This window comes from Conger conger, chromosome 4 (assembly GCF_963514075.1).
Source record: "Conger conger chromosome 4, fConCon1.1, whole genome shotgun sequence".
In the NCBI taxonomy this organism is placed as follows: domain Eukaryota; kingdom Metazoa; phylum Chordata; class Actinopteri; order Anguilliformes; family Congridae; genus Conger; species Conger conger.
Genome location: NC_083763.1, coordinates 39,566,138 through 39,593,400, shown reverse-complemented (window position 1 = coordinate 39,593,400; position 27,263 = coordinate 39,566,138). Strand labels below are relative to the sequence as shown.

The 27,263-nt window shown below is 41.4% G+C and overlaps 1 pseudogene; it reads right to left on the bottom strand.

Annotated features, from left to right (window-relative positions):
- LOC133126613 (tomoregulin-1-like) overlaps positions 1-27,263 on the bottom strand; it is a 79,372-nt pseudogene that overhangs the window by 1,685 nt on the left and 50,424 nt on the right.

Below are 27,263 nucleotides of genomic sequence, written 5' to 3'. Positions count from 1 at the left end.
AAAATGTATTAGTTTCTACTGTAAAATGTATAGTTCTATTTTAAATGTATTTCCTGTCATATTTTACTGCTTCTACCGATTTTTGTTAACAGGGAACTCTTGAAAATGAGACTGTCTCAACGAGTCCTCCCTGTGTGAATAAAGGATAAATAACAATAAACAGAATAGTATTGTTGGTCATGATAGTAATTGTATTTGGGTTCTTGAAAAGTGCTATATACAATTTTAAATACAATTTTCTTGATTATTATTATGTCTTTCATCTTAATAAATGTATTATTCAAGGATGATTTAGCAGTGCAAACCACATTAATATTTTGTGTGGGCTCACATAGACATTACACATATACTCTAAATCAGTTATGAAATAAATGTACCCAGAACTGCACAAGCACTTATATTTTGAAGATGGAGCCTTAAAGCAATAGTTCACCAAACAATTATCAGCTGATTTCTTATGTCAAAAATAGTATAATGGCAAAATGAATTCACATTCAAATTTAATGGTAAAGATAGGAAAGCCTTTGTTTCACTGACTGAAACAAATGGATTTTGATATTCCTCTATACTATCTATTATTTTCATTGTCATACCTTGAATATGACAGTAATATATACATTTTTTTCTTCAGAGCATTAATTAGAAAGTAACAAGACACATTGGTACATTTTAAGCACATATAGCAACAAAATACTTACCTAAGTGATTTTGAAATTAACCAACTCCTGCATTCCTCTGAAAATAATCTATTTGTTTGTTGATTCAAAGAGAACATTTTATTGAATCCTCATCAGCCTGCCCAGTGGTACATGTTGTTTGAAGTAGACCACCATAGGTACAGTACCCATGGCAGGTATTAATGAATTGTGAGTTGGAAGCCTTGTCAGTGCATAGGTCAAGATAATGTTTTCAGTGCTTCTGTGCTTTTTCAGCTTTTGCCAAGCATTATGACATTATCTCTCACTTTCAACGTAGTTTTTGTGTTGAATTTCCAGACATTTTTTACTGGTAGGTAATGCAATCATACCTATATAAACAGTAGTTGTCTTATCAGAAAGTAAACCATTTCAAAATCTGCATTTTACAATATTCCATTTGCATTCTGAATAAACTCTGCAAATGTTGCCATAATAACTGAACTATTAATGACTAATATAACTTGTATTAGACCATTTAAAAAGAATAGAGTAAGTAGTTTAAGACTGTTACCTATCAAATACATAATGGCCCTTACACGTAAATGTCACTGCAACAAGAGCTTCAATGAAGTAGTCAACAAGCCTTGAATCACATTCTTTACGGTAATTGTCCGGAAGCATTGCGATGGATGATATTGCAAAACGGCTACCATTTGTCATTGCAAGTGGATGTTTTAAAGTTTGTTTTAAAGCAACTAGTTAGCTAGGTCACTAAGCAAGCGCAAAAAGAGAAGAGATGAAACAGATGCATGCGCTTTACTTTCTATAACTTGCCACCCTAGACCATGTAAATATCATGATACCAACTACAACACATGCCAGATGCCGAAAGCTGATCAGCTTAGAAACACATTCAGATATTTCCACAGGGTCAGTCTATGTGTGTGTGTGTGTGTGGCAGCAATTATTTCCACAGGGTCAGTCACAGTTGATGTCAGTGTAACACAGTGTAGTCTGTTGCATACACCAATCAGCTGCAAAATTAAACCCACCTGATTGAACCAGTTTTTTCATGATTAAAAATGCTTTAAACGGTATAAACTTGTCTTTAAACACTTTATATTTAATTATATAATGTGTACTGATATCAGCAGATAATCATAAGTGAATTGCATTCAAAAGTAAAATTTTAAAAATGAAAATGGAAATCTTGTAAGCTCAATGGGCCGAGGGGTGCATTGTTTTGTTATTTAAATATGTTGGTATGTAGTGGTGTTCATGATCACATCTTAACAGGTGCTCCAGGACCTGTAGAATCTTTAAAAAAATAAAGACCACCCACCAAATTTAAAAATACATCCACTAGTCGTTGGTTTAATGTATATGCTTTACAGGACTTAGCTTGCTATAATAACATAGCTAGCCAGAAGTTGTCATTATAGCTAAATTGTCCTATTTAACATTACATGGCTAGCTAGCTAATGCAATTAGCTAGTAATGTTAATGTTACCTTACCACCAAACCAATATAAAATAGCTAGCTAAGCATAGAAGCATAGAGCTAGGTGAATGGTAAATGGCTGGCATTTATATAGCGCCTTTATCCATTCATCCATTCACGCACACACTCACACACCAACGGTGATTGACTGCCATGCAAGGCACCACCAGCCCGTCAGGAGCATTTTGGGGTTAGGTGATTTGCTCAGGGACACCTCGACACAGCCCGGGCAGGGGATCGAACCGGTAACCCTCCAATTACCAGACAACTGCTCTTACCGTCTGAGCCAATGTTGTCCCTATCCCAACAAGACACACTGATAGGCATTCGATGGTGAGGATAGCTACAGACTAGCTACAGACTAACCAGAGATGCTGTTTTTTGTGGTGTAAAGCATGTTTTTTCCAGGATTAGACATAATGTATAGATATTTTGCGAAATCAGATCCTAGACCAGCAGGGCAACAAAAGCCTGAAGTATAGATAGATAGATTGCTAGGTAATTAACACATTAGTTGGTGTACATTTAAGTTGACTACCTTAATTATAGCTTTTTACAGTTGTATTGCTAGCTACTAGTGACTAACAAGATAGTTAGCTATCAATAGCTAATGTTAGCTGAGCTAACTGCCATCTGGAAAGCAGTCAGAAATAATTCCATAACAACCAAATGGATTTTTATGAGATTTTCAGGATTAATTGGAATTGCGGGTCTGCCTCACAAAAAGTGAGATTTTCGTGTTTTGCATGCAAGTGTGGTTCGGACATTATCCGGACGGTTGTGCCTCTGTTAATAATGTAATGTTAGCCTATCTTGTGACTGCACCCATGTATACGCGAGTGACTATGGGGTTGCTACAGGTATCCTACATTTTCTAATTCATGCGTGGATGAATTTATTCAACCAACCGTTTCCAAATGGCATATTTATTACCAGTGGTAAATAATTGTTTACCAATGTGAACACTTATGAACTTATGAAGCGCCATATGGCATAGGCTACGTTTCACTAATGTACAGAAATGTTTCTGAATTAGCGTTTGTGAGATGCAACCGACAATAGCCAAGAACATAAAACTGTTACAGTACACAGTGTTCAGATCGGACACATTGGGATTCTGGGATTAGCCTATGGAGCTGGTCAACCAGCTGTTTCAAAACCTAGCTCAAAGTGTCTTTTTCAGCAGGGGTTGATATTGACTTGCGAAGCTGGACAGGGATGTACAAGCAACAAGAAAACAATCATACGGACCAGGTGTATGTAGCCTATCAAGATAGCAAAGTATGGCTTTGAATTACACGGGCATGTGACACGGAAAACACTTTTTCTTTGCTGGAGTGATGTCACTTCCGTTCTGGCATTTTTGGCCCCATATGGCTCTGGCAATGTATAATCCGTATGTTCCGTGAGGTGCGTGGCTTGCATTTGTGCCATGCCTAACATTATAGAGTCACTGGCTAACTTTCCTCCAGTCATTTTCAACGGGGCCTTGTTCTCAAAATATCAATTTCCGTTTAAAAGTAGGATGTGTTCTAATTGGGTGAGAAACTGTAAAACGCTTTAAAGTTTGTAGAAGAGCGCAAAAAAAACCTCAAAAATACAAATATTTTTTAAATGAAAAACCAAACGGATTTTAATTTTCAGGATTAATCGGAATTACGCGTCTGCCTTACCAAAATATTTTTCATGTATATTGTTCCTAGAACGGCGAAATGACGAGGCTGGCAATTTTCTTGTTTTTCATGCAAGTGTGGTTCAGACATTATCATTTTAATCACCGAAAACAATGTTTCAAGTGAAATGTTTGCATTTGCTGAAAGCCTCAGAAGACAGGAAATTAAATTGATCAGCCCTAATGCTAACATCAGCCTGCTCGGATGTATAATGCCTACTCTATGTGAAACAGCATATGCTCACCACTGGGTGGGTTGTTCAGGATCCAAACCTCTCAAAGAATTGGCAATATACTTATTTTTAACTTTTCTAAAGCATGCTTTATTTCCAAAGTGTCCCATTTGGGACGACATATCTTGTATCATTCTTTCAACATAGCTTGCCAATAAACTGTCGGTACGTAGCATACAATTTTTAAACTAGTGTGATTAATTGACATATCCTGCATTAAAGTATATATTGTAGAATAGAGTGTATCCTGCTATGATCTCATTCATATTGGCCTAATGTCTTTCTGGATAAAAGCATAGAAGCAGATATTTAGCCTCCAGCATATACGTATATGGGCCTATAAATAATTATTAAGATTTGTCCAAAAGTAAGACTAATTAAAGAAAGTCATGGCTAACTACTCTACATTCACAGTCACTCATGGTAGTGTCACCCACCCACAAATCACTTTTATTCTCATTGTAGGAATAAATGTTAAACATGGTATAATGTTAAAACGTCATATTTACAATGCATTTTGTTTACAGTTTGCAGTAAATGCATGTTTGAAATTCATAAAGAATACATTAACTTTACTGTGATGTATTTCCAACTGATTCCCCTGCATTGTTGTGTTTCTGCTGACTGTATAGCACTGTGCCACAGTATGAATAAAATTGATTCTCAACTATTTTACAGGAGACTGATTTGAAGTTACTGTAACAAACGTTCTTCCACGGAGCAGTATCCTAACAACGATATATATAACCACTTTGACTGTCTTGATTTCAAACAATGACGACGGGAGTTTTCATTTTCATGACACTTTCATGATATTCAATTATTTTATTTTTAAACATTAGTTAAATATTTTGAGTGAGGTATGCACTTTTGGAGGTAAACCATAAAATTGTGAAGTATACATGAAATGGGCCAAAGGGATTGAGAAAAACTGTGAAGAAAATCTTATCTTGCAAGCCCTTCCTGCTCCTTTCTTATACGCAAATGCGATCTACTGGCAAAAAGAGGTATTTTCCATACATTGAATGATAGTATTCTTTGTTGAATTGAGAGTTCTCAAACAAAGGCGTTGTTTTCCTAGCTAGCATGCATAACTATGCACAATTAAAAAGTATAGCTATTTAGCGTCTTTCCTTTCCATTTCAACGATAATTTTAGCGGCAAAATAATTCTTAATGTTTTATGTAACTTTTTTACGGGTATCTGTAACACCGAAATGGAGCAATGTATGGGGTGACATGGCTCAGGCAGTAAGAGCAGTCGTCTGGCAGTCGGAGGGTTGCCGGTTCGATCCCCCGCCCGGGCTGTGTCCCTGAGCAAGACACCTAACCCCCAAATGCTCCTGACGAGCTGGTCGGCGCCTTGCATGGCGAGACAGGATTGCCCTCTCCTTGAAAAACAGGAATGTTACAATCAACATTGCAATGCTATGTTTAACAGTGAGGATTTTGCAGAAATATATTTGCCATAACAGTGAATCTGAACAACCCAGGAAGACACTGTTTATTTTCACTGTGATCTAAAAATAGGTGGTGACTTAAGCTCGGAGCAATGCTTCACTCACTTTAGTAAAGCCATCTTACTGTATCTGTTTAATGCGGTGAGTGAAACACAGGGGCTATTGTCTACCACTACACTGAAACATACTAAAAGAGGTTCAAAATTACTGAATCACCTTTTATACTTTAGTCTGTTATTGACAAAAATTGCAATGAACTGAACTGGTGGACCACATTTCAGTTATCCCCTTTTACCTCACCCTGTGAATATCAGTAGGCACTTTATAAATTGGAACGAACCTTATGATGCACATAACCACAGCGACGATAATTGCAATCTGCACAGCTCCAATGATGGCGGCGATGAGGACATAGTGCAGCTTTTGCCCGCTGGGCACCACATACAAGATATTGAAATCCTGGATCTCGTCATCACAAAGTGGACCCTTGTACCCTGAATCACACCTGGGGGATCAGACAAAAATGCCCAATAACTTACTTACTGGCCTGTGCCAGCAAGCCAACACCTCAATATTTGTTCTTGCCGTTGACTTGCCTACCACTGTCATGTTTAAAAAAGAATTCAATAATTAAAGAGATCGTCTCATCCATTGTTATTCAGGTGTAAATGCAGGTGGTACATTAATTGTCATTTTGTCTCCAGTGGTTAGTTACTTTGGCCAACTGTCTGAATTGTAATTGTATTGTTAAGCTTGCTGCTTTTTTATTACTAATAGTATGATCACAATATGGAGACAAACGGCAATATAAATTAAAATGCCACATCAGATGTGAACGTAGTCTTTCAATCCCTGACTGTGTAGGCCTACACTGCATAAAGTGTTTCATTAATCAATGCATATTCCACAGTTGGCTAATATGTGAAGCATATACATTACATGTAATGGTTTATTGAATTGAATCTTACCGACAAGAGGCCATATCATACTTAATTTCACATGTCCCATGCATACAGAATCCGACATAGCTTTCGGGACAAGGGATGGGAATTCCAGCATATACTCGATCTCCTTTGTCAGCAGTGTCTAAGGGATCAAAATAATAATGGTTATATGATCTCTGTTCATTTTACAAAATCCTTAGCAGTTATAGAAAATATTTTCCATATATATATATATATATATATATATATATATATATTTGGTACAAAGGGTAATTCGAGTCTATATCATGTTTAGAGTCTATATCACAGTGTCACAGTGAAACATTTTAATCCATGAATTAACATAATTTCTAAAATAATATAACTTGCAGAAATAAACTGGTAGAAAAGCAACTTCTGATGCCCTCTATAGTAAATACTTTCTGGCCCTGCCCCAATCACGATGTCAGGATACAGCTACAGGTCTGCTTCATTGTTACTCTTCACTTTTTCTTTTCTTTTTTTCAATTCACAAAAAAAGACAATAACTCCTGGATAATGACTGGAGGAATTTTAGGCTGGCACTCCAGGAAAGTTTTACCACTGTTCCAAATTTTGAGATAATGGCTCTATAGTGGTTCAGTGGAGTCCCAGAGCTTTAGAAATAGCTTTGTAACCCTTTCCAGACTGATATATTTCTACCAGTGGCAGCTGTGGACCATTTATCTAGGTGGGGCGCCATGTACACACATGCGCGCACACGCACACGCGCACACGCACACACACACACACACACACACGCACACGCACACACGCCAGTACTCACCTCCAACCTCTATAATTACAAAGGAAAGACAAAGCAATGCCAATATTAAAATAAATGTTTTTGTGTTAACCATCCTAACCTTGGAGGCTTAATAAACTGTATAGGGTTCATATAACAATGAAAAACATGTTGTCCCAATTAGCCCACTTGATGGCTTATGTTGGGATAGTATGTAATATAAATGCATAAACTTCTTATGAAACATGCTTTGGTCTTGGGAGCATGGATTAGTTTCTTGGACAAAGTGAAGAGATCAATTAATAAAAATTACCAGAGATGGTGGGAGGCTTTAGTGGGCAGATATTGAGGATATTATAATATACATTTCAACTCAGCTTCTCCTTAAAAGGAAGCAACACAAGAGATAAGAGAAACAGAAAGCCTGCAGCTCAAACAGCGAACCCTCTCTTTAAACCGAAGAGAGGTTTAAAATAAAAACAAGTTTGACCAACAGATCAAATATATTCAACAACAAAACACAGATGTACAGTACTGTGCAGAAGTTTTAGGCACCCCAAACTTTATTATATACAGTACTGTGCAAAGGTTTTAGGCAGGTGTGAAAAAGTGTAAAGTAACAATGCTTTCAAAAATAGAAAAGTTAAGAGTTTATTTTTATCAATTAACAAAATGCAAAATGAGTGAACAGAAGAAACATCTAAATCAAATCAATATTTGGTGTGACCACTCTTTGCCTTCAAAACAGCATCAATTCTTCTAGGTACACTCGCACAAAGTCAGGGATTTTGTAGGCATATAGTCAGCTGTGTGATTAACCAATTATACCAAACAGGAGCTAATGATCATCAATTTAATATGTAGGTTGCAACACAATCATTAACTGAAACAGAAACAGCTGTGGAGGAGGGTTAAAACTGGGTGAGGAACAGCCAAACTCTGCTTCCAAGGTGAGGTTGCTGAAGACAGTTTAATGTCAGAAGTCATACACATCACCTACATTCTGCACTTGCATTGCATGAGGACCAGAGCTGTGTCAATGACAGTGAAGGAAGGCGTTACAATATCTGGATTGAAATAGTGATTACTGATTCAATTTTTCAAATATCAAGTCTGAGACTCTATATTTCATTAGAAACCAAGTGAAAAGCAGCGGATGATCTTCATACTTTGAGATTTCTGGTGGATACTATCTCGGCCTGCTTTGTCTGCTGAAGCCTGGGGATTTCCTAGCAGAGAACCTCAGCACACCATGCCACCCAAGAAGGACCAAAGCAGCAACCAAAGTAATGGAGAGGAGTTGGTGTCGCTCTCACAGGTACGAGATCTAATGAGTCAACAAAAGGATCTGTTCATGCAACTTCTGCAGCAGCAAGAAAGCAACTTTAAGACTGTTGTGGAATTATTTGTGAACAATGTGAACACTCGGATTGACAAACTGACCAGGGAGACACAGGAGCTGAGGAGCAGCCTGCAATTCTCCCAGAAGGATATTGATGATCTAAAAAAAGAAAAATGAGAATCTTGAGTCAGAGAGAACAATTGCTTGTGCTGAAACCAAAACAATACATGGCAAATTGGCAGAGATGACTGAGAAAGCGGACTACTTGGAGGGTCAAACAAGAAGGAATAACCTTGTCATGGACGGCATTCCTGAGGCACAGAATGAAAGCTGGAAGGAGACTGAGGACAGAGTCAGGTGTGTGATCAATGAAAAACTTCACCTGGACAGTAGTCAGATGGTGATTGAATGTGCACATAGGACTGGCAATCCATCCGGATATTCTGGAAAAAGACCGAGGCCTATCATGATCAAATTCCTCAGATACAAAGATAAAATGGCGGTTCTAGGAAAGGCTAAGGATCTGAAAGGCACCAACATCTATGTGAATGAGGACTACACTGAAGCTGTCAGGCGAAAGCGTAAGGAACTCATTCCAGCCATGAAAGCTGCCAGAGAACGAGGCGACATAGCCTACATCCGACATGACAAGCTTATTGTCCATCCCCCTTTCCAAAAGCATAAGGATTAGAAAGGCACCAACGGTCAGGAGCTGGAGCTAGGGACTAGTTCTCTGGCCTCCTTAACTTGAGCTCATATGACTGAACTGAATTTTTTATGGATAGTAGGCCCATTGATGATAAGCATCTCCTTCCTGTTTCAAAGGGTCTTGTTATAGCCCATTTGAATGTCTGTAGCATCAGAAATAAGGTACATGAACTGAACTATCTGATTACAGAAAACACCATTCATGTCTTGGCCGTATCAGAGACCCATCTGGATGCTACTGTTCTTGACACAGAGATTTCCATTGATGGCTATAATATTTTTAGAAGGGACATGGGGGTGGTGTAGCATTATATATTAGGAATAACCTTCCGACAACACTGTGCTCTGAGTTTATCTCAGATACTTTAGAATCTCTATGGGTTAAAGTGCATCTTCCTCACCTTAAGCCGGTGCTGATAGGCTGCTGCTATAGACCACCTGGGACTGATGTGCAATACCTGAATGATTTATGTGTATTAATTGACAGAGTTACAGATGTGAATGGTGATATTTTTTTACTTGGGGATATGAACATAGACTGGTTCGCGAATCAATGTCCAATGAAACAAAAGATAGTATCATTAATCGATGCTTGTAATCTGTCTCAGATGATCTCTCAACCAACCAGAGTCTTTACTAACAGTGCTGGCAATACCTCTGCCACTTGCATAGACCATATTTACACAAATATTCCTGAATGCTGCACTAAACCAGTTTCTCGATCTGTGGGTTTTAGTGACCATAATATTATATCAATTACCAGGAAAACTAAAATTCCTAAATGTAAGGTCAATATAGTACATAAAAGGATGTTCAAGAAATTCATTCCTGAAAGTTTTTTGGCAGAGGTTGGTGATGTTGACTGGACTGATGTGTATTCTACTGAGGAGCTTGAATCCTCTTTAAATATATTTATGGAACGCTTTATGAAGGTTGTTGATAAGCATGCACCTATGAGAAAGTGTATTGTAAAAGCGAGAACAGCTCCATGGCTGAATGAGACTCTAAAAAGCCTCATGAAGGAAAGAGATGAAGCCAAATCTACATTAGTAAAGTCTGAATTAGTGGAGGACAGATTAATGTACTGTCAACTGAGAAATCAGGTTACAAAACTAAATAGATTGATGAAAAAAGAATATTACGTGCAAAGAATAAACGCTGTAAAGCAAGATGGAAAGGAGCTCTGGAAAACCCTTAATGAAATAATGGGGAGACGGACAACTGGTGGGGCTTCATATATCGAATCAGAGGGCAGGTTTCTGACCAAACCATCTGATATAGCAAATTATTTTAATGATTTCTTCATAAATAAGGTCTATGCACTAAGGCAAAATATGGACAATACTGATTCAGATTATCTAAAGCTCATAAAAAAATAATGTGATGTTAGACAAGAGTTGCACTTTCCAGTTTAATAGTGTGGAGGAGCAGGAAGTAAGGAAGTTGTTGAAGTCCCTGCCTGAACACAGCTCAGTGGGCATCGACATGCTGGACAGTAAATTACTTCGCCTGGCAGCTGACTATGTTTACGGTCCGCTATGTCATATATTAAATGCATGTTTATTGAAAGGTGTTTTTCCCACCATCTGGAAAGAAGGTAAAATAATTCCCTTACCTAAAGATGGCAGACTAGCACTTACTGGGAAGAACAGTAGACCTATCACTATTCTCCCAGTTTTTAGTAAACTGATGGAGAGAATAGTCCACTCACAAATACAGGAATACTTTAACTGTAACGGCTTGAACACTGATTTCCAACATGCTTACAGACATAACCATTCAACTTGTACCGCAATTACAGTAATGACAGATGACTGGCTCAAGGAAATGGATAATTCAAAGATGACTAGTGCAGTATTACTTGACTTCAGTGCGGCATTCGATGTCATAGATCACAATCTACTCATTGGTAAACTAGAATGCTATGGATTTAGTCCAACAGCCATCCAATTTATGAAGAGTTATCTAACAAGTAGGACACAACGGGTTTATTACACTGGCAGCTGGTCTCACTCTAAGGTCTTGGACTGTGGGGTCCCGCAAGGGAGCTGCCTGGGACCACTTTTATACGCCATTTTCACTAACGATTTACCATCAGTTTTGTGTAAAGCTACTGTACAAATGTATGCTGATGATTCCACATTGTATTATGCTGCAAAAACTGTCAGTGAACTGGACAATGTTTTATCTGCTGAGTTAAATATGGTTTTTGAATGGATAAAACAAAATAAGTTGGTACTGAACATCTCAAAAACCAAATCAATTATCTTGGGATCGAGTCATAAACTGTCATCTTCACCAAGGATGACTCTGAACTTGGCTGGAGAACCTATAGAACTGGTGGATAAAGTAAAATTACTGGGCATAATAATAGATAGTCAGCTTTCGTGGGCAGAACACATTAATACCATAGGGAGGAAGATGGGTTGTGGTATCTCCATGGTGAAGAAATGTATTTCTTATGTCCCTAGACACATCGTGGGACAGGTGACTAAATCTTTAATTTTATGTCACCTGGATTATTGTGCACCTGTATGGTCATCTGCATCTAAAGGTCAACTAAAGAAATTACAAACTGCCCAGAATAGAGCTGCCAGGTTAATATTACATTGTCCCATAAAAACAAACATTATCAGTATGCACAGTCAACTCTCATGGTTAACAGTAGAAAACAGGCTGGTTTTCAATACTACTACATTTTTCAGAAATACAGTCTTTTCCTCTCAACCCGTTTTCTTATGTAACCAAATTGTCAGGTGTAATCAGGTTAATTCTCATTTTACCAGGTCAGCTGATAATGGCCAGATGATGTTACCACACCCAAAATCAAGTGCTTTAAAGAGAACAGTTATTTATCGTGCCATCAGTCATTGGAATAATTGCCCACTGAATATACGTGAACTGAAGAGTAAAGTATCTTTCAAGTACCATCTGAGAATGCACTTTTTAAATTTGTGAGTAGGGAATGGACATATTCATTGTATCAATGTAATAATGAATGGAATGCTGTAATAATTTATTCTGAATCTTTTCTGATAATGTGTATAATGATGTCAATGTGTACAATGTTTTTAGTTTATCATTGTTAAGTGATTTAAATTTGTTTTTAATTTCTTTTTTATGTGGACCCCAGGAAGACTAGCTCGTCCCATTTTGGGGACAGCTAATGGGGATCCTTTTAACAATAAACAATAAACACCATAGCAAGACTAAGCACAGCAACAAGATACAAGGTAGATGTAGCCTATCAAGATAGCAAAGTATGGCTTTGAATTACACGGGCATGTGACACGGAAAACATTTTTTCTTTGCTGGAGTGATGTCACTTCCGTTCCGGCATTTTGGCCCCATATGGCTCTGGCAATGTATAATCCGTATGTTCCGTGAGGTGCGTGGCTTGCATTTGTGCCATGCCTAACATTATAGAGTCACTGGCTTTCCTCCAGTCACTTTCAACGGGGCCTTGTTCTCAAAATATCAATTTCCGTTTAAAAGTAGGATGTGTTCTAATTGGGTGAGAAACTGTAAAACGCTTTAAAGTTTGTAGAAGAGCGAAAAAAAAAAAACTCAAAAATGCAAATATTTTTTAAATAAAAACTACCAAACGTGAGGTTGCTGAAGACAGTTTAATGTCAGAAGTCATACACCATAGCAAGACTGAGCACAGCAACAAGATACAAGGTAGTTATGCTGCATCAGCAAGGTCTCTCCCAGGCAGAAATTTCAAGGCAGACAGGGGTTTCCAGGTGTGCTGTCCAAGCTCTGTTGAAGAAGCACAAAGAAATGGGCAATGTTGAGGACCGCAGGCCAAGGAAACTTAGTGCAGCAGATGAAAGACACATCATGCTTACTTCCCTTCGCAATCGGAAGATGTCCAGCAGTGCCATCAGCTGAAAATTGGCAGAAACCAGTGGGACCCAGGTACACCCATCTACTGTGCGGAGAAGTCTTGTCAGAAGTGGTCTTCATGCAAGAATTGCGGCCAAAAAACCATACCTCCAACGTGGAAACAAGGCCAAGCAACTCAACTATGCATGAAAACACAGGAACTGGGGTGCAGAAAAATATCAGCAGGTTCTCTGGACTGATGAGTTTAAATATTTGGCTGTAGCAGAAGGCAGTTTGCACGCCAAAGGGCTGGAGAGCAGTACAAGAATGAGTGTCTGCAGGCAAGAGTGAAGCATGGTGGAGGTAACTTGCAAGTTTGGGCCTGCATTTCTGCAAATGGAGTTGGGGATTTTGTCAGAATTAATGGTCTCTTCAATGCTGAGAAGTACAGGCAGATACTTATCGATCATGCAATACCATCAGGGAGGCATCTGATTGGCCCCAAATTTATTCTGCAGCAGGACAACGACCCCAAATATACAGCCAATATCATTAAGAACTATCTTCAGCGTAAAGAAGAACAAGGAGTCCTGGAAGTGATGGTATGGCCCCCACAGAGCGCTGATCTCAACATCATCGAGTCTGTCTGGGATTACATGATTACATGATTTTACACCTGCCTAAAACCTTTGCACAGTACTGTACGTAGACCATGGAGGTGTCTTTCTTAGCAAAACAACACTTTTTGTCATCAGGAATTCATGTAGACAAATAAGGTTATTTATATGCTATACCATTTATAGCATTTTCATGTACTAAAGCATGAAACTCTCATTGAAATGTGTGCATATCGCGCTTTCGTGTTTCATTTAGCGGTTTGCTTTTACGGTAAAAATTTTGCCGACCGGGAAATAATACTTGAGAGGTTCCGACAGTTGGGGCAGTCACGTTACATCTTGGCCTGTAACAGGTGGCAAAGTCATCTGTAGCAAGATTGCCCATAGTGGTTTAGGCATCTTGTATATAACTTCCTATAGTGGGTTCCTAAGTACTGTTAAAAAGCTAATTGTATGGGTTAGCTACAGTTTTATCAGCACTGCTGTGAAGTAAAAAAGTGGACAAGCTACGTATTCTATGAGAAATGTATTGTTGAGTTAACCTGCACACACAGCGTACTACACACTACATTCTAAAGCTCCATTTTGCTCTGCCTACATGAAATTAACCAATTTTATACTATTGCTTGTAGCTTGTAACTTTACACCCCTGTCCGGCTTCAGAAGTGTACATTAACAGTTAATGGCAGCTAGCTAGATTGTATGTTTAACAAACATTTGTTTACTGAACGCTAAGTTAATGTTTGTACTGATGAGCTACATTTCTATAATACTACAGTGGAAGGGATACCGCTCCACTGTTACGATAAACTCTGTGACAGGTTCATCAAAGACTTAAACCTTACAATGTAGGCCTACCAATGCAAAAGTCTGATTTCCCCTCGTTCAGTTTGCTACGGAATAGTGGGTCAGACATATTCCCTTTATCAACTCCTATTGTCAAATTAATATTTTCAATATCTTGTGGAATCCATGCCACAAAGAATTGAGGCTGTTTTGAGAGCAAAGGGAGGCCCTACCCAGTATAGAGTCTTCCTAATAAAGTGCTCAGTGAGTGTAGTGTTGTCATGGCCAATATGTCTGTTAAATGCAATATATTTAGGAAATACAACATCCTATTGACACACTGCCATGTTACATAAAAGTTTGCAGATTGTTTGCTAATTTAAGCCTGCTATTCTAGCTCTAAAAGCGCATTTGCCAGTCTTGCATTCAAAAGTAAGGACAGTGATGTATAATCTGGCATCCGCTTTTTTTCTATAGCTTACATTAAGTTGCTTCATTCACAATTAGTTTCTACCACAAAAATATACCCAGCGCATACTGCAATATGCAAGTAAGCTTGTGTGTAATTCAAAGGCATACTTTGATATCTCGATGCAGCCAAGCTGGTTGATGTGGTGCCAGGTGGTACCTGGACCATACTGCAATGTATTCAGAACTAGCGTTACAGAGATATGGACATTAGCTCATCAGTATAAACATTAACTTAAGTTCAAGTAAACAAATGCTTGTTATACAACTTAGCTGTCCCTGGTGTAAAATCCAGCAGTGGCCAGCTACCCTGCTGTTTCAAAACATAGCTTGAGCTGATCAAACCATGTTGAGTATGGGGCTGATCTAACAGGTCAACCAGCTAACAGCTGTTTCAAATCGTAGCTTAAGCCGTTTCTTTCAGCAGGGGTTGATATTCACTTTCAGAGCTGGACAGGGATGTAAAGTTACAAGTGACCAGATAACAATGATAGTGTTTGGTTTTGGCTGTGGCTTTTACTGTCGTGAGATCCGATCAGTTTCCATCGTTGTCTTCACCCACCCCACCCCCGCCAGACTCAAAAGGAATTCTAATGTTTGTATGGCCTACTTTTCAGCTGAATGACTGAAATTTCACCTTATGACAAGCAGTGAAATCTAAAGTTCATGCGTGTTCATTGTTCAAGAAAAAAAACATGCCCTGACTTCTTGTAAGATAGAGAAAAAATAAAGGGTTTATTTATCCACATTGTAGACACAAGTTAGCAAGCAACACGGTGGTCAGCTAAGTGTCAAAAAAAAGCTAGCTGTGTACACCAATCAGAGTCTTATTTTTGACTATATTAATTAAATTCAGCCTTACTCCATTTCATAAACTTGAACTACGATTTGATTTGTGAATCTACCATTGAATCATCTCAGATTTTTGAAACCTCAGGGGCTCGATACCTGATGCTATCTGGTGGTGGTTGTGCGAACAACAGGTAATTACTGTGGAAAAAAACTGAAAATCTCCCGCTGCCTGACAGATCTCCGGTGGCAGAAGTGCCAAATGAAACAAAAAGCCACGGTAGACACAGTATAGTATCAGTTCAGTTCAGCTGATGCATTCCATGAGGGTCTGGAGCAAGCAAGGCAGGAGCAGCTAATTGGAAAGATCACAAATGACTAAGAGAAACAAATGCATCCTGAGCTCCCAGATGTTCACTAAGAAAATACTTTTCTGTCAATTACCACTGTTTTAAAATTATCACTGTAAAAATACTATACAGTCCACTGCAAGCCATTCAGAAATAAATACCAAATCTGCCAATTACAATTTCAACTGCAAACTATTGGTCAGGGGTTATAGGGGAGGGATAAGGGGAATGGTAATCATTGTGTGACGCACAATGAGGAGAACATTCTCAAACAGTTGAAAATAGGACAATACATTTAAAGCGCTTAGTTCTCCAAAATATATTTAATACTTCATGTTCTCATCATGTTTCTTCAATGCCCTCTCATGAAAATTGCCAGTTAATGTTATGTAGCAGTATAACTGCAAAAAGTAATCAGTCTCATAAAATTACTGTTATCAGAAATATCTAATCACAAATTTAGTATTTTAATTAATAATTAAAATAACCAATATAAAGTTAAGTTAGTTAGTAGGGTATGTTAGTAGAGTGTGTGTGTGTGTGCGTGTGTGTATGCGCGGGCAAGCGTGCGTGTCCCTTGAACAAAGGAAAGGTGGGAGTAGCTAGCTTGGGTAAGCTAGAGTTCTGGATGTGCTAATGAGTATTAGTGTTAGCTGTGAGAAGAGTGACTACTTGCGTAGTTCACTCTATATATGCGCGAAAGACGACAAATCAATTCACGTACATACACGGCTAACAGAATACATTCAAATGATAAGACAAAGCAAATAAAGAAACACAGATTCAAAATAACAGTTAAGACTAAGCTAACACTGGCTATGCCTGCAAATGCTTGTTTAGTCTTACTGAGTCCATACGCATTGCTGGATCCAAAAGACGTGCTGTCCTTATAGAAGCCGTGATGGTGCTGTGAATGCGTGTCCTGGAGAGGTGCGCAAAGCTGGGGCGTCCCGCACGTTGTTGTCTGGTCCGCTCGGTTGCTGGAAGGATGTTCGTTGGTCTCTTTTCCGGGTGGAAAAGTTTGTTGATGTTGTTCCTTGGTGAGCTTTGCAGGGGTAAACTGATGTAGCGTTCCGCGTACACCACTTTCCACTCGCTATAGGCCACAAAGTTACCGCAAGGTAACTGGGTGTGTCCGTAGGCCTGGTAGTGCGCTGTGCAGCATTCAGCCTCTGTCCGAGTCTCGGAGCAGATGAGCTGAAGCGAATGGCCAAAAAGGGGGCGTCGAAGAAGTGGGCGAAGAGAGTGAAGAGAAGAGAAGGAGAAAGATCCCGAGAACATGTCTTGCTCTTATACGGGAAAGTTTATTGCTCCCGCCATTACGGGATTGGCTGAACCAAGCTAGACGTCATGCGGGGTGGACGTCGCGGAATTGTCCATCAATCCATCCATCATCACCCGCTTATCCGGAGTCGGGTCGCGGTGGCAGTAGGCAAAGCCTGGTATTCCAGGCGTCCCTCTCCCCAGCAACGCATTCTAGCTCCTCCTGGGGGATCCCGAGGTGTTCCCAGGCCAGGAGAGATATATAATCTCTCCAGCGGGCTCTGGGTCTCCCTCGGGGTCTCCGCCCAGTTGGACGAGCCCGGAAAACCTCCAAAGGGAGGCGCCCGGGAGGCATCCTGATCAGATGCCCGAACCACCTCAATTGGCTCCTTTTGACGCCAAGGAGCAGCAGCTCTACTCCGAGCTCCCTCCGGATGTCCGAGCTCCTCACCCTATCTCTAAGGCTGAGCCCGGCCACCCTACGGAGGAAGCTCATTTTGGCCGCTTGTATACGCGATCTCGTTCTTTCGTCACTACCCAAAGCTCGTAACCATAGGTGGAGGTTGGGACGTAGATCGACCAGTAAATCTTCATCATGACGGTCCGATGCAATGCCCGCATTACTGCTGACGGTGCACTGATCCACCTGTCAATCTCACGCTCCCTTCTACCCTCACTCGTGAACAAGACCCCGAGATACTTGAACTCCTTCACTTGGGGCAAAGACTCGTTCCCAACCTTGAGGGAGAAATCCACCGTTTTCCGGCAGAGAACCATGGCCTTGGACTTGGAGGTGCTGACTCTCATCCCGGCCGCTTCACACTCGGCTGCAAACCGCTCCAGTGCGTGCTGAAGGTCACGGTCTGATGAAGCCAGCAGAACCACATCATCCGCAAAAAGCAGAGATGCGATTCTGAGGTCACCAAACCGGACACTCTTCTCACCTCGGCTCCGCCTTGAGATACTGTCTATGAATACCACAAACAGGACCGGTGACAAGGGGCAGAGCGGAGTCCAACACCCACAGGAAACGTGCTTGACGTTGTGCCGAGAATGCGGACACAGCTCTCACTTTGGTTATACAGGGACCGGATGGCTCGTAACAACGGCCCCGGTACCCCATACTCCCGCAGTACACCCCACAGGGTTCCCCGGGGGAGCCTTCTCCAAGTCCACAAAGCACATGTGGACTGGATGGGCAAACTCCCATGACCCCGCCAGCAACCCTGCCAAGGTAAAGAGCTGGTCCACTGTTCCACGACCAGGACGGAAGCCACATTGCTCCTCCTGAATCCGAGGTTCGACCGTCGGTCGGAGCCTCCTTTCCAGCACCCTAGAGTAAGCTTTCCCAGGGAGACTGAGGAGTGTGATACCCCGATAATAGGAGCACACCCTCCGGTCCCCCTTCTTGAAAATGGGGACCACCACCCCGGTCTGCCACTCTGCAGGTACTGTCCCCGACCTCCATGCGACACTGAAGAGGCGTGTCAGCCAAGACAGCCCAACAATGTCCAGAGCCTTCAGCTTCTCAGGGCGAATCTCATCCACACCTGGCGACTTGCCACTGAAGAGCTTTTTGACTACCTCAGCAACTTCCGCCAGGGATATAGGTGCAGATTCCCCCGAGTCTTCGGGCTCTGCCTCTTCCACAGAGGACGTGTTGTTCGGGTTCAGGAGCTCCTCAAAGTGCTCTTTCCACCGCCCGACAATATCCCCAGTCCGGGTCAGCAGTTCTCCTCCCCTGCTGAAAACAGCCTGAGACAAGCCCTGCTTTCCCTTTCTGAGTCGTCGGATGGTTTGCCAGAACTTACAGCTCGTATTTTTAATATAGTACATTTCAAGAACAGTCCATTAACTCAGTAAACTAGAAATATTCATAACTGTCATTTCACAATCATGATCAGTTCATGATCAGTTTCACATGTTCTAGTAGGCTACAATGGTTAAAGTTAGAATTGGGGTTGGGAAATGTAAGGGCAACCTGGAGCTGTGTATCAAGGTACACCCCAAGTAATTTAAAAAAAATACATTTCATATCTCCAGCCAACCGCTAGATCGTGCACTAAACATAGTCTGTTGTCGTTACAATAAAGAAGGGAACTTTTTAACAAGCATATATTTTTATATTGCAAGCATATATTACAAAGACTTAATTCGCCTAAGCCTCCGGTTTCCTCCCACAGTCCAAAGACATGCAGGTTAGGCTGATTGGAGTCTAAATTGCCCATGGGTATAAGTGTGTGAGTGAATGGTATGTGTGCCCTGCGATGGACCTGGCGACCTGTCCAGGGTGTATTCCTGCCTTTCGCCCAATGTATGCTGGGATAGGCTCCAGCCCCCCTGCGACCCTGTTCAGGATAAACAGGTTAGGATAATGAATGAATGAATTAATTAATTAATGAATATGTCCCATTCGTTCATTTGTTATGGAATTTCTGTTGCACTGTTAAAGAAAGAAAGAAAAACCAGGCATTTTTTAATTTTTCCTGTTGCAGTGGGTAACAGTGGGAGAGATCATGCACAACGGTACACAGACCAATGGTTCCAACCTTGATATGCTGGATGTTCAGGTTATGCTTACTATGCTACATAGCAAACAAATATATAAAAGGAGGTAATGCAATTATTGAACTGATAACAATGTAAGAATGACGTGAAGTTGTTAATGGGCATATTTCACGTTATTATGGTTACAGCTTATGCTCCAGCAAAGCAGTGTACCATAACTTCCAGTTGTATTTATGGTAAGGTAGACTCCGGTGACCTGAACAGAATATGGGGAAGCGGCCGCTTCCACCAGAATTTAACGTCCCTTCATCGGTAGTTTTTCTCCTGGGGAATGTGGTTCATGTGGTTGCTTATTGGCCTTCACGTAAGAATCCACATAACATATTTAACATTTAATTTAATGATAAATCATACGTTAATAATGGTCAAGTCTGGGACTCGAGTCCTACATCGCTGCTGCAGAGTTATCAAATTTACAGTGGGCTCCAGAATTATTGGCAAAATTGATAAATATGCACAAAACTGTAAACTGAAAAATAACAGTTATTGACATAGGTAAGATTTATTTTCCAACATGTGTAGGGTAGTACGCTTTCCTAATGATTCAATGGAATCAACCAAAGCCTTATATTTTTCATAATAAAACATATTTCCACAATCATTGGCACCCATGACAAAGATGACAGCCATGAGCCTTTTCCTATAATTTGTGATTAGGTTAGAGAACACATTTGGATGGATTTTTTTTTTACCATTCCCCCATGCAGAACTTTTCAGAATCATTGATATCCTTGGGATATTCCCCTCTTCAGTTAAGACCACAGGTTTTTCATGGGATTTAAGTCTGGAGACTGAGATGGCCATTGCAGAAAATGGTTGTTGTTATTACTTAACCATTTCTGTGTGGATTTTGATGTATGCATGAAGTCATTCTACTTACGACTCAGCTTCCTAGCAGAAACAACCAGATTTCCTGCTGTAAGATTTCCTTGTATTCATTGTCCCATTGATCTTAAATAGCACACCAAGACCACTGGCTGAAAAACATCTCCAAAACATCAATGAACCACTGCCATATTTGACAATCATTTTGGCACATGTGGTTTTCAGAATTTTTTTTTGATGACTAAAGAAGAAACATTGGAACATGAGTAAATGGTTTGAAATAAAAAGTATATTGTTTTCCTTTATGTTTGAACATGAAGTATAGATCATGATCCAAGTTGTTTATTATATGCAACATAAAAATTAAAAAAATATTCAGGGTGCCTATAATTCTGGAGCCCACTGTATATAACTTATATCAACTTCATCGCACGATTGCATTGAATGACGTGTTTTATTTTATGTGCAAAATTAGTTTTGATAACACTTGATTGAGCAGTTTGTATTAGAGCTGCAACAACGAATCGAAAACATTTATAAAAATTGATTATTAAAATAGTCGGCAACAAATTCTATTATGTGATTCATTGGGTCATGTGGTTGCACCTGAAACGAAAGCATGTTGGAGTCGTAGATGAAAGGGACTCGACAACAGGGTAGGCTTACATTAACTTTTTACTAAATATTAGCTAGCTAATTAATTAAACGTATTTAGACCCATGGCATCCGTTGCGTTTTGAAGTGGGTAAATCAGTGTAATCGTTTGTCTCACAGCAGGTAGGCCTAGTTATTCTTGTTTATAGCCGGTGTTCGCTTGCAATCCAGCTTGAGTCGGCAGCCTATTAAGTTAAATGAACTGAGGCGAAACGTTAGTCTGGAAAGTTAATTTGTAATGAGTAATAGTTTGGCTCTACCCGGCTAGAATGTTAGCTGCATGACTATAGACTGCAGCAATATTGCTTATATCAGGGGTGCCGTGATAACAGTCCAGGGGTGCCGCGAAATAATTTGATCATAGTTGGAATTTTGCTATTTTAAGTAGTCCAATAAAATTATGTTATAACCTATCAGTTTAAACATCAAGTTCAAAATTGTTTTCAGTCATTCGTAACAGAAACGCATATTCCTTCACGCACATAATTTTGGCACAAAGAAAACACTGTACACGCATTTTTTTTCTTGTGCTAAACTGTACACACTACCGCATTTATTCTGAAGCGCGATTTTATAACATTAACTGTCAGCAGATGTCGGCTAGCTTGATGAGAAAAATAAAGTATGGAAAGGTTTCTTAAGAGAACAAATAACGTGACACCCATTCAGCAACTGACATCGGAGGCCGTGTCCGACCAGCTAGGAGAAGCAAAATGGCCAAAACTAAGGTTTTACAAAGATTGCTACCTGAAGTGTGGTTTCAGCTGGTGCGGTGCTACTACGAGCCCCATGCCACTATGCCTGATATGCAGGGAGAAGTTAGCTAATGAAGCGATGGTACCAAGCAAATTAGCACGGCACTTTAAAACAAAGCATCCAGGACACAAGTCTAAAGACATAGAATATTTTAAGAGACAAAAATCACAAAATGAGGCAGAGAGTGAACGTATGCTTTCAACCATGTGTGTGTCTGACAAAGCACAAGAGGCTAGTTTTTTAGTGTCCAAGTTAGTTGCCAAAGCTAAAAAGGCACACACCATTGCAGAATCACTCATATTGCCAGCGTGCAAGAAAACCATTGGAGTTATGATAGGGCCAGATGCTGTCAAAGAAATAGAGAAAATTCCGCTATCAGACAGCACCATCAAACGGCGCATTGACGATATGTCTGATGACATGGAATCTGTCCTCTGTGAGAAACTACGGTTGAGGGGGAAATTTGCTCTCCAAATTGACGATTCAACTGATGCTAGTGGTCTTTGCCAGCTGATCGCTAACGTGAGGTACGTGGATGAAGATAGTATTGCTTTTTATTTTGTAAAGCTTTGTGCCATGCTACGGGTGACGAGATATTCAGGGTCACAGACGACTACTACAGGGAACATAGTCTTACCTGGGGTATGTGTGTAGGTATTTGCACCGACGGTGCTGCCGCTATGACCGGACGGATCAAAGGCTTTGTAACAAAAGCTAAACAGGGAAATCGCACCACGGTCGTAACCCATTGCATGCTGCATCGAGAGGCGCTTATGGCAAAAACTATGCCTCCCGATCTCACTGATGTTTTGGATCAAGCCGTAAAAATTGTGAATTACATAAAGTCCCGCCCACTCAAGACGCACTTATTCAGCACGCTCTGCAGTGAAATGGGATCGGAGCACCAGGGGCTTTTACTGCACACAGAGGTCAGGTGGTTGTCGAGCGTTGACCCGGCTTTATGAACTAAGAGAAGAGCTACTGGCATTTTCGAGTGAGCATGACATTCCTTTTAAAGGACAGAAAAATGATAACTCATGGTGGCTGAAACTTGCTTACTTAGCTGACATTTTTGGCCACATGAATGAGCTAAATATGAAAATGCAGGAAAGGAAAGAAAATATCCTGACAGCAACAGATAAAATCAATGGCTTCAGAACAAAACTTGGCCAGTGGCAACAAAGAGTGGCTCAAAAAAGCATTGACATGTTTCCCTTGACAGCTAAAAATGCCACAGACAAGACAGCAGATTTTTTAAACTCTGTATCTGCACACCTGGCTACGCTGGAGAAAAGGTTTGAGACCTTTGACTGGGTTCGAGATCCATTCCACTCTCTCGCCACAGAGTCAACGTCAAGGTGCTTGACTACAAAGGAGCTTGCAGAGCTAAAATGGACCCCACACTTGGATTACAACACAGTGAATTGTCTTTTGACACATTTTGGATGAATGTGGGGCAGGCGTATCCTTCAATTTCAGAAAGTGCTCTCAATGTCTTGATTCAATTCCCCACCTCCTACCTCTGTGGACTGGCATTCTCCTCTCTCACATCTCACATCTAGTAAAATATGTTACATTACATTACATTACATTATTACATTACGTGGCATTTAGCAGACGCTCTTATCCAGAGCGAATCACAAGAACAAGTGCAAAAGTAGACCTGAGAGGACAGTACAGTTCCCGAGTCCTAGTGTAAACATACAGAAATTCAGAACCCTTGAAGAGTACAATCAGCTTTCAAACTAGCATACCACTGTTGGCAGCTAGAATACAACAACAGTCAAAAAACAACAATACCTATACAAGTAACGATATCTATACATAAGTGCCATTACGGTCTAAGGCTAATCACAGTGATTGTGAGTTGGGGAGGGAAGGGTGTAGCCTGAAGAGATGGGTCTTCAGTCTGCGCTTGAAGGAGGTCAGAGACTCTGCCGTTCTGACATTCACCGGGAGGTCATTCCACCACCGTGGAACCAGGACAGACAGCAGTCATGAGCGTGAAGTGCAGGTGTGGCGAGGGGGAGGCGCCAGACGGCACGAAGTGGCAGAACGGAGGGGTCTTGTTGGTGTATAGGTCTTGATAAGGGATTGAATATACACAGGGGCTGATCCTTTAACTGCCTGGTATGCGAGCACCAAAGTTTTAAATTTGATGCGAGCCATAACAGGCAGCCAGTGGAGGTTGCTGAGCAGGGGGGTGACATGTGAATGTCTGGGAACATTGAATACCAGACGGGCTGCAGCATTCTGGATGAGTTGTAGGGGTCTGATCCTGGAAGGCCAGCCAGCAGAGAATTGCAATAGTCCAGGCGGGACAGGACCATTGCTTGAACAAGGAGCTGAGTGGAGTAGGTGGTGAGAAAGGGTCGGATTCTCCGGATGTTGTACAGGAAGAACCTGCACGCCCGGGTCACCGTAGCGATGTTCTTGGAGAAGGATAGCCTGTTGTCCATCACCACTCCAAGGTTTCTTGCACTAGGGGATGAGGTCACTGTGGTATCCCCTAGTGAGATGGAGAAATCAGAGAAGGGAGAGGTTAAAGCAGGGATGAAGATCACCTCCGTCTTATTTGGGTTGAGCTTCAGATGGTGGTTGCCCATCCAGCTCTGGATGTCTCTCAGGCAGGCGGAGATACGGGTAGAGACCTGTGTGTCTGATGGGGGGAAGGAGAGAAAGATTTGGGTGTCATCGGCATAACAATGATATGAGATGCCATGAGCAGAGATAACGGGGCCAAGGGATCTCGTGTAGATGGAGAAGAGGAGGGGTCCGAGGACTGAGCCCTGGGGGACTCCTGTAACAAGGGGGCGAGGGGTTGACACTCCTCCAGTCCAGGACACCTGGGAGGACCGGGCAGAGAGATAAGATTGGATCCACTCTAAGGCTGGGCCACAGATCCCTATAGATGCCAGGGAGGCTAAGAGGATGGAGTGGTTGACCGTGTCGAACGCCGCAGAGAGGTCAAGAAGTGTATTGCAGAAGTGTATTTAAAACTGGCTAGCCTGGCTACCATCAGTTGTAGAAAAGAGTCTATCAAGTAGGCCTAATAGTGATGGCTCTACCCGGCTAGAATGTGCTATAGGCCAACAGCAACATTTAACTTAATAGCCTACTCAAGCTGAATTGCGAGCGAACACCTGCTGTTAATTAGATAAATGAAAATGACCTGCTTTCAGACGAATGACTATGCTATTTGCTTCAAAAATGCAACAGATCATAGTCAGTGTTTGCTTGCAATCCAGCTTGAATGGTTAATTAAAACAAATCTATTTACATATTTAGGAAGTGTATTTAACTATCTGACTACCATCAGTGGTAGAACATGGCTATTTCTCAGTGTTAATTTGCTTAAATTAGTTTGTGTGAGACTGTATGTAAGGAGTGAGCTATAGGACTCATTGCATTGTTTGAAGCATATAGGCCTGTATATATTTTAGTCTGCTTGGACTTTGGGTTACTGGCCTTTACATTTAAAGCAATTATTTATGAAGTAAAACAAGGCATGTATTGAGTTATGTTAAATGTGCTATTATGCATACTCATACATACTGTCTTTCATTTCAGGAAAAAAAACAACTCACCATGAGTGGCTTTCTGGGGAATAAATGGTCATGCACACCACAGAAAGCAGCTGTTTTGACAGAATCCTAAAAACGCTCATCACTGACATGAGGCCACTATCAATGGTTGAAAATGATGGCTTCAGAGCAATGATCAACACCCTCCACCCTGGCTACACTCTTCCCTCGAGGACACATTCTACGAAACTGATGGAGAAGAAATATCAAGAGATATTCCAAGAAGTGAAGTGAAAATGTTCTCTATTTTCTCCTCTCTCCTCAACACACCGCCTCCTCCACCTCAGTCCTCCTTCGCTGCTGATGACTTTGATGAGAAGGTCACAGTCATCCGCAGATCCTTTACAACCACCGCCCGCCTCACTGTGCCCTTCCCCCCCTCTAGGCCCATCCCTTCCTTTTCCACTTTCTCCCCCATTACAGACTCTGAAGTTTCTCAACTCCTGCTCTCCCACCGCCCTACAACCTGTGCCCTTGACCCTATCCCCTCTTCTCTTCTCCAGACTATCACACCTGACATTCTCCCATTTGTCACCTCCCTTGTCAACTCCTCCCTGTCTTCTGGCTGTTTTCCAGCATCCTCCAAGAGGGCCCACATCACTCCGCTGCTAAAAAAGCCTACTTTGGATCCCTCCATCATCCAGAACTACCGCCCGGTATCTCTTCTTCCTTTTCTTTCTAAAACCATAGAACGAGCCGCTTCTACTGAACTTTCTTCTTTTTTTTCTAACAACAACCTGCTAGACCCCCATCAGTCTGGCTTCAGATCGGGCCACTCGACAGAGACCGCGCTCCTCTCCGTCAGTGAATCACTCCATGCCGCATGAGCAGCCTCCCTCTCCTCTGTCCTGATTCTTCTAGATCTCCCTTGCCACAGGACTCCCCCAGGGCTCAGTCCGAGGCCCGCTTCTTTTTTCTCTTTACACTCGTTCCCTTGGCCCTGTGATCACTGCACATGGGCTATCCTACCACATCCAACCACCATCTAAAGCTCAACCCAGGTAAGACTGAAATGATATCCATCCCTGCTAATACCTCTCCCCATCTGGATCTCTCCATTTCCCTCGGGATACCACACTTACACCATCACCCAGTGCAAGAAACCTCGGCGTGGTGATGGACAGCAGACTGTCTCCAAGAACATTGCGGCGGTGACCCGGTCATGCAGGTTCTTCCTATACAACATACGGAGAATCCGCCCCTTTCTCACCCCCTACTCGACCCAGCTCCTGGTCCAAGCGATGTTTCTGTCCCACCTGGACTACTGCAGTTCCCTCTTGGCTGGCCTCCCAGCGTCCGCCATCAGACCCCTCCAACTTATCCAGAATGCAGCAGCTCTTGTGGTCTTCAACCTTCCCAAATACTTGCACGTCACCCCCCTGCTTACTTCCCTCCACTGGCTGCCTGTCATGGCTCGCATCAAATTCAAAACATTGGTGCTAGCCTTCCAAGCAGTTAAGGTCTTCCCCAGCTCACCTACAAAAAATCATCAGACCCTACACCCCTGCCAGACCTC